At 42.0% G+C, this 9,141-nt stretch overlaps 1 pseudogene; it reads right to left on the bottom strand.

Moving 5' to 3' along the window:
* Positions 1–6,082: 6,082 nt before the first annotated feature.
* On the bottom strand, positions 6,083–7,456 carry LOC128583707 (60S ribosomal protein L15-like; annotated as a pseudogene).
* Between the last annotated feature and the right edge of the window lie 1,685 nt (positions 7,457–9,141).

Raw genomic sequence — 9,141 nt, 5'->3', positions numbered from 1 at the left:
GCATGCAAATGTTAAGACTTTTTTCTTTTCTTTCATTTCTTTTCTTTTCTTTCTTTCCTTTTTTTTTTGAGATAGAATTTCCTCTCTCTGTCGCCCCAGGCGACATCATAGCTATCATCATAGCCACCATCATAGCTAACTACAACCTCAAATTCCCAGGCTCAAGTGATCTTTCTGCCTCAGCCTCTGGAGAGGCTGGGACTACAGGTGCATGCCTCTACACCTGGCTATTTTTTTTTTTTTTTTGATTTTTGGTAGAGATGGGGGTCTCATTCTTTCTCAAGCTGTTTTCTTTTTTCTTTCTTTCTTTTTTTTCTTAGACAGACTCTCACTTTGTCACCCTCCGTAGAGTGCTGTTACGTTGTAGCTCACAGCAACCTTCAACTCTGGGCTCCCAAGTAGGCCAGGGGGCTACAGAGACCCGCCGCAATGCCCAGCTATTTTTTTTAGAGATGAAGTCTCTCTCTGGGTCAGGCTGGTCTCAAACATGTGAGCTCAGGCCATCCACGTACCTCAGCCTCCCAGAGTGCTAGGATTACAGGCGTGAGCCACTGCACCCAGCCACCATTCAGGCTGTTTTCAGACTCCTGATCTCAAGTGATCTTCCTGCCTTGGCCTCCCAGAGTGCTAGAGTTACAGGAGTGAGCCACCACAGCCAACCTGACTTTCTCCTTATGTAAAAAAAAATGCCATGGGGATTTTTGATAGGAGTTGCATTGAATCTGTAGAGTGCTTGAGTAGTATTGACATTTTAACAGTATTAAGTCTTCCAATCCATGAAACATGTAATGTCTTTCCATTTATTAATTTCTTTCAGCAATATTTTATAATCCTCAGTTACAAGTCTTTTTTTTTTTTTAAGAGACAGAGTCTCACTTTGTCACCCTCGGTAGAGTGCCGTTGTGTTACAGCTCACAGCAATCTCCAGCTCTTGGGCTTAGGTGATTCTCTTGCCTCAGCCTCCCAAGTAGCTGGGACTACGGGCATCTGCCACAACATCCAGCTATTTTTTTGTTGTTGCAGTTTGGCAGAGGCTGGGTTTGAACCCGCCACCCTCGGTATATAGCCGGCACCCTATTCACTGAGCCACAGGCACCGCCCCTCAGTTACAAGTCTCTCACCTCTCTGTTTAAGTTTATTCCTAAGTATTTTATTCTTTTTTTGAAACAGAGTCTCAAGCTATCACCCTGAGTAGAATGCTCATGGCATCATAGTTCACAGCAACCTCCAACTTGGGCTCAAGGTATCCTCTTGCCTGGGTTTTTTTTTCTATTTTTAGTAGAAAAGGGGTCTCATTTCTGCTCAAGCTGGTCTCAAACTCATGAGCTCAAGCAATCCACTTTCCTCAGCCTCCCAAAGTGCTAGGATTGTAAGTGTGAGCCACCTCGCCCAGCCATATTTTATTCTGTTTTTTTTTTTTCATTAAATCATAGCTGTGTACATTAATGCAATCATGGGGTACAATGTGCTGGTTTTATACACCACTTGAAATATTTTCATCACACTGGTTAACATAGCCTTCACCGCATTTTCTTAGTTATTGCGTTCAGACATTTATATTCTACATTTAATAATTTTAACATGTACCCTTGTAAAATGCACTGCTGTATTTTATTCTTTTTGATGCTATTATAAATGGATTTGTTTTCTTAATTTACTTTTCAGACTGTTGCTAGTGTATAGAAACACAAGTGATTTTTGAGTGTTGACTTTTTATCCTGAAACTTTACTGAATTTATTTATTAGCTCTAACATTTACTAGCTCTGATCTTTAGGGTTTTCACAAATAAAATCATGTCATCTGTGAATATTGTCACTTCTTCCTTTCTAATCTGGATGCTTTTTGTCTCTTTTCTTGCCTAATTGCGCTGGTTAGGATTTCCTGTACTATGTTGACTAGAAAGGTCAAGAGTGGGCATCTTTGCCTTATTCCTAATTTTAGAGGAAAGGCTTTTAGTTTTCACCTTTGAGTATAGTGTTAACTATGGGCTTTTCATATATGATCTTAATTATGTTAATTTATTCATAGTTCTAATTTGTTGATGTTTTTACCATAAAATGATGTTGAATTTTGTCAAGTCCCTTTTCTGTATCAATTGAGATGATCGTGTAACTTTTGTCCTTTATTCTGTTAATGTAGTATATTACATGTATTGATTTTTGTATGTTGAACTATCCTTGCATCCCAGGGATAAATATCACTTCCTCAATTCAATTTGCTAGCATTTTGTTGAGGATATTTGTATCAATATTCATCAAGGATATTATTTTGGTGGGGTGCAGTGACTCATGCCTATAATCCTAGCACTCTGGGAGGCCACGCCAGGTGGACTGCTTCAATTCAGGAATTTTTTTTTGTTGTTTTTTGGCCGGGGCTAGGTTTGAACCTGCCACCTCCGGCATATGGGACCGGCACCCTACTCCTTGAGCCACAGGCACCACCCTCAATTCAGAAATTTAAGACCAGCCTGAAAAAGAGCAAGACCCTATCTCTAAAAAAAAAAAAAACATAACCAGGCGTTGTGGCGAGTGCCTATAGGCCCAGCTACTTGGGAGGCTGAAGCAAAAGAATCACTTGAGCCCAACAGTTTGAGGTTGCTGTGAACTATGATGCCATGGCACTCTACTGAGGGCAACAAAATGAGACTCTGTCTCAAAAAATATATACATATTTCTGTTCTTCCAGTATCTTTGGCTTTGGGATCAAGGATATGCTGGTCTCATGAAATAAGTTTGAAAGTGTTCCCTCCTCTTCAATTTTTTTTTATTATTAAATCATAGCTGTGTACATTAATGCAATCATGGGGCACCATACACTGGTTTTATAGACCGTTTGACACATTTTCATCACACTGGTTAACATAGCCTTCCTGGCATTTTTTTAGTTATTGTGTTAAGACATTTATATTCTGCATTTACTAAGTTTCACATGTTCCCTTGTAAGATGCACCACAGGTGTAATCCCACCAATCACCCTCCCTCCGCCCATCCTCCTCCTCCCTCCCCTCCTTCTCCCCTTTCCCCTATTCTTAGGTTATAACTGGGTTATAGCTTTCATGTGAAAGCCATAAATTAGTTTCATAGTAGGGCTGAGTACATTGGATACTTTTTCTTCCATTCTTGAGATACTTTACTAAGAAGAATATGTTCCAGCTCCATCCATGTAAACACGAAAGACGTAAAGTTTCCATCTTTCTTTAAGGCTGCATAATATTCCATGGTGTACATATACCACAATTTATTAATCCATTCGTGGATCAATGGGCACTTGGGCTTCTTCCATGACTTAGCAATTATGAATTGGGGTGCAATAAACATTCTGGTACAAATATCTTTGTTATAATGTGATTTTTGGTCTTCTGGGTATATATCTAGTAGAGGAATCATAAGATTAAATGGCAGATTCATTTTTAGATCTCTAAGTGTTCTCCAAACATCTTTCCAAAAGGAATGTATTAATTTACATTCCCACCAGCAGTGTAGAAGTGTTCCCTTTTCTCCACATCCACACCAACATCTCTGGTTTTGGGATTTTGTGATATGGGCAAATCTTACTGGAGTTAGATGATATCTCAAAGTAGTTTTGATTTGCATTTCTCTGATGATTAAGGATGATGAGCATTTTTTCATATGTCTATAGGCCATACGCCTGTCTTCTTCAGAGAAGTTTCTTTTCAAGTCCCTTGCCCAGCCTGTGATGGGATCACTTGTTCTTTTCTTGCTTATACGTTTGAGTTCTCTGTGGATTCTGGTTATTAAACCTTTGTCGGAGACATAACCTGCAAACATCTTCTCCCATTCTGAGGGCTGTCTGCTTGCTTCACTTACTATGTTCTTGGCTGTGCAGAAGCTTTTTAGTTTGATCAGGTCCCAGTAGTGTATTTTTGAAGCTGCTTCAATTGCCCAAGGGGTCCTCCTCAGAAAATACTCGCCCAGACCAATTTCGTCAAGGGTTTTCCCTGCACTCTCTTCTAGTATTTTTATAGTTTCATGTCTTAAGTTTAAATCTTTAATCCAGTGAGAGTCTATCTTAGTTAATGGTGAAAGGTGTGGGTCCAGTTTCAATCTTCTACAGGTCGCCAGCCAGTTCACCCAGCACCATTTGTTAAATAGGGAATCTTTTCCCCACTGAATGTTTTTAATTGGCTTGTCAAAGATCAAATAACAGTAAGTAGCTGGATTCATCTCTTGGTTCTCTATTTTGTTCCAGACATCTACTTCTCTGTTTTTGTGCCAGTACCATGCTATTTTGATCACTATCGATTTATAGTATAGTCTGAGGTCTGGTAGCGTGATTCCTCCTGCTTTGTTTTTACTTCTGGGTAATGTCTTGGCTATTCGAGGTTTTTTCTGATTCCATACAAAATGAAGTATTATTTTTTCAAGATCTTTAACTCTTCAGGTTTTTTTTGAAGAGTTTCTTGCTAATTCTTCAAAATGTTTGGGAGAATTCTTCAGTGAGACCATCTAGTCCTGGGCTTTTTTCCGGTGGAGGTTTTTGATTATTGATTTGATCTCCTTACTTGTTAGAGGTCTATGCAGATTTTCTATTTCGTCATGATTTAGTCTTTTCTGTTTATTTGTTTCTAGGAATTTGTCCATTTCTTCTAAGTTATCTGATTTGTTGGCACCATTGTTTACAATAGTCTCTCATAACCCTTTTCATTTCTGTGACATCAGTTGTAATGTATCTTCTTTCATTTCCGACTTTAGCTATTTCAATTTTCTCTTTTTTTCTTAATCAAGCCATTGTCTTTTGTTGATCTTTTAAACACCGGACTCTTAATTTTGTTGATTTTTTTCTATTATCTCTTTATTTTCTAATTTATTTCTGCTCTAATATTTTTTCCTTCCTTCTGCTAACTTTGAGTTTAATTTGTTCTTCTTTTTCTAGTTCCTTGAGGTATAATGTTAGTTTGTTGATTTGAAATCTTTCTTTTTAAAAAATGTAGGGATGGCTGGATGGCGCCTGTGGCTCAAAGAACCCGCCATCTCCATATGTCAGAGGTGGCGGGTTCAAACCCAGCCAAGCTGCAACAAAAAAATAGCCAAGGGAGGATGGGCGGAAGGGAGGGTGATTGGTGGGACCACACCTACAGTGCATCTTACAAGGGTACATGTGAAACTTACTAAATGTAGAATATAAATGTCTCAACATAATAACTAAGAAAATGCCGGGAAGGCTTTGTTAACCAGTGTGATGAAAATATGTCAAATGGTATATAAAACCAGTGTATGGTGCCCCATGATTGCATTAATGTACACAGCTATGATTTAATAATAAATAAAAATAATAGCTGGGCATTGTGGCAGGCACCTGTAGTCCCAGCTACTTGGGAGGCTGAGGCAAGAAAATTGCCTAAGCCCAGGAGCTGGAGGTTGCTGTGAGCTATGTTACGCCACAGCACTCTGCCAAGGGCAATAAAGTGAGACTCTGTCTCTGAAAAAAAAAAAAAAATAGTAGGAATTTGCACCTATAAATTTCCCGTTTGGCACTGTTTTCGTCATACCCCCTAAGTTTTCATATGTTTCACTTTAGTTCTTATTTGTTTCAATGAATTTTCTAATTTCCCTTGTGATTTCTTCTTTGATTCCTTGGTTATTTTATTTTATTTTTGAGACAGAGTCTCAAGCTGTTGCCCTGGGTAGACTGCCGTGGCATCACGGCTCACAGCAACCTCCAACTCTTGGGCTTAAGCGATTCTCTTTCCTCAGTCTCCCAAGTAGCTGGGACTATAGGCACCTGCCACAATGCCCAGCTATTTTTTGTTGTTGTCGCTGTTGTCATTGTTGTTTTAGCTGGCCCAGGCCAGGTTCAAACCTGTCAGCCTCTGTGTATGTGGCCAGTGCCCCACCCACTGAGCTATGGCACTGCCCTGATTCCTTGGTTATTTAAGAGTATGTTTTTAATTTCCACAAATTTATAAATTTTCCAGTTTTCCTACCATTATTGATTTGTAGTTTCCTTCTATTTGGACAGAAAAGATACTTTTTATGATTTTAATCTTTGTAAATTTATTGAGACCTGTTTTGTATAATGCTATTGTACAAATGACAATAATATGTTCTATTTGCCTTCTTACATGAACATTTATTATTATAATATTATGAGAAATTAAATATTTATAAAGATATTTCATCAGTTCTGAAAAAAGGGATTATAAACTTTAATCAGCTGTATATAATGTGCCTCCATGTGGTGCAGGGTGCAGTCCACTATTCAGTGATTATACTGCAGTGGATACACCTTTTCTGTTCTAACATACCGCTTTGTTTTTACTACAGATAGTCTCTTTACTTTGAGGGTTCAGGTTAGCATCTTCAGGGACACTAGAAATCCATCCACGATCCTGAGAAAATGCTGCAAGAATGTCTGCCTTGTTCTCCCCTTTCCTCATTATGGATTTTCCAGGAGGAAGTAGGGGCTGGTGGGATCCTGTCGTCCATTCAACAGATACTTAGTGCCTTCCGCACGGTGGCTGCTGTTCCAGGTGCTGAAGACCCAGCAGTGACTCAGGAAGTCCCTGCCCATGTGAAGCCTCTGTCCTAGTAGAGATAGGCAGTAAACAAGTAAATAAATAGTTTTTTGTCCTAAATTGTTTATTAGGTTATGAATTTTGCAAACATTACTTATATTAGCAGTAACGGTGGAGCTGGAGAGTACTGCGCCTCCTCCAAGCTGCACTGCGGGAAGCACCGATAGTGTGGTGGAACTTACCGCCCTTTTCCAAGGCCACGGCTCTTCCTGCCTGCAGATGTCAGCCCACCATCGCCCTGTGCTTGTGGACTGGTTTGGTGATCCACTGGGTGTCAGGATTTCTTCTGATAGCTTTATGGAATGGATCAATGAGGATAACCTCAAAAACTTTGTATGATGAATCTTCACCAACCCAGTAAGAATTCAGGACTCTTAGAGCCCCACGGTGGCGTCCAGCTCGCTCCTCAGCCACAGACTGAAGGCTTCGAGCAAACCTTAGCTGGTTAACACCATGCACAGGCTTGCCATAGGTTGCACCCTTAGGAGCTGGGCGTTTGCGGCCACCACGGCGCACGCGGATCTTGTATGTGACATAACCTTGCTTAGCCTTGTATCCCAGTCTGTGCGCTTTATCCGGGGGGTGTGTGGAGCGCAGAGAGCAGGCGCTACCGCCAGCTGCGGTCCCTCAGAAGAAAGCGCCTCTCACCAGACTGCTTCCTCCTCCACAGCTCCTGGATGTACTTGTACGCGCCCATGTGGGCTCACCTGATGGCTGCGCCAGACGGAAAGGTAAATAAGCATACATTTTTTTTTTTTTTGAGACAGAGCCTCAAGCTGTTGCCCTAGGTAGAGTGCCGTTGCATCATAGCTCACAGCAACCTCAAACTCCTGGGCTCAAGTGAGTCTCCTCCTGTCTCTGCCTCCCAAGTAGCTGGGATTACAGGCGCCTGCCACAACGCCCGGCTTTTGGTTGCAGCTGTCATTGTTTTTTTTTTTTTGTAGAGACAGAGTCTCACTTTACTGCCCTCGGTAGAGTGCCATGGCGTCACACGGCTCACAGCAACCTCCAGCTCTTGGGCTTAGGTGATTCTCTTGCCTCAGCCTCCCGAGCAGCTGGGACTACAGGCACCCGCCACAACGCCCGGCTATTTTTTTGTTGCAGTTTGGCCGGGGCTGGGTCCGAACCCGCCACCCTCAGTATATGGGGCGGGTGCCCTACTCACTGAGCCACAGGCGCCGCCCTGCAGCTGTCATTGTTGTTTGGCGGGCCTGGGCTGGATTCGAACCCTCCAGCTCAGGTGTATGTGGCTGGCGCCTTAGCCGCTTGAGCCACAGGCGCCGAGCCAAATAAGCATATTTTAATATGTGTGATGGTGGTGCGCAGTATGGACAAGGAAAAAAAGCCAGGTGAAAAGGATAGAGAATTCAGGGCTGTCTGGTGTAGCATGGCCTAGGTAGGCCTGCATGATAAGAGACATTCAGATCAGATCGTTTGAGCCCAGCAGTTTGAGGTTGCTGTGAGGTAGGCTGATGGCCATGGCACTCTAGCCTGGAGCACCAGAGTGACATGTTTCCAAAATAATAAAAAAAAAAGACATTTGAGCAGAGAGCAGAAGGAAGTGAGAGGGTGAGCCATTCTGCTTCATGGAGGATGAGTGTCTCAAACAGAAGGACAGCAAGTACAAAGCTCCTGAGGCAGAGCATGCCTGGCCTGTTCGAGTCAGGGTGGGAACAGAAGCAATAGGTTACACTTGAAGGACTTCCATTTCTATCTCGTTCTTCCAAATGAGATAGAAGCTTCGAGTCTGCTGTGTTGAGAGGAGCTGGGGGCAAGGCAGGAGGCAGACCTGTTATACACACGAAGATGTATACACATAGGTATGGCTCTTTGTACATCAAAAATAAGAACAAAACAAAACAAAAATGATGTCTAAGTGACCTATTTGTCCCTCAGATTGCCTTTGCCTTCCCGAGAGCTGAGCTATATATTCAAAATTGTACTGATGCTGCGATTCTGCCTGCCTGAGGTAGAGGAGCGGAGCTCGGGTTAGCTGCTCTGTGGCATCACCTGGCTTAAAGCACGAGTTTGAAGCTTGATCAAATCTCACTCGTGCTTTCTTTCATTTGTTCATTTAACGATATTTATTTGGCACCTACCATGTGCCGGGAACAATTAGACACAGGGGATTTTTATTCTGGCTCTCAGAGAGCTTGATCCCCAGCTGACATAAACACCTGGTTTTCTGTTTCTTATCCCTATTTTTACATGGGCATCAGCTATGTCACACACCTCTTAATATTATTTCTCCCAGTGGTTTTCCTGGAGCCCATGTCCTCCTGTTTCACTCTGGATAGGTTGCTCCACAGCCCTCCAGGGCGGGCACGTGTGTCTGAGTCTCAGGCCTCCCTCTTTCTCGATGTGCTCTTTCATTTCACTAGAGTAGATTCCTTAGAAGGGGAGGAAGGGGGCGAAATGGATATTTGCCGATCTGAATATGTAACTTATTTTATGTTCACTTTTGACAGGTAATTTGAATGAGTATAGAAAACTATATCATTCAAATTACGGATTCTATTTTTTCTCCTTGGATGCTTTTCTAAAAAAATCTTTTCCTTAGCCGGGCGTTGTGGTGGGCACCTGTAGTCCCAGCTACTTGGGAGGC

The sequence above is a fragment of the Nycticebus coucang genome, chromosome 4 (genome assembly GCF_027406575.1).
Source record: "Nycticebus coucang isolate mNycCou1 chromosome 4, mNycCou1.pri, whole genome shotgun sequence".
Taxonomy (NCBI): Eukaryota; Metazoa; Chordata; class Mammalia; order Primates; family Lorisidae; genus Nycticebus; species Nycticebus coucang.
This window is presented reverse-complemented; position numbering and strand designations above follow the sequence as displayed.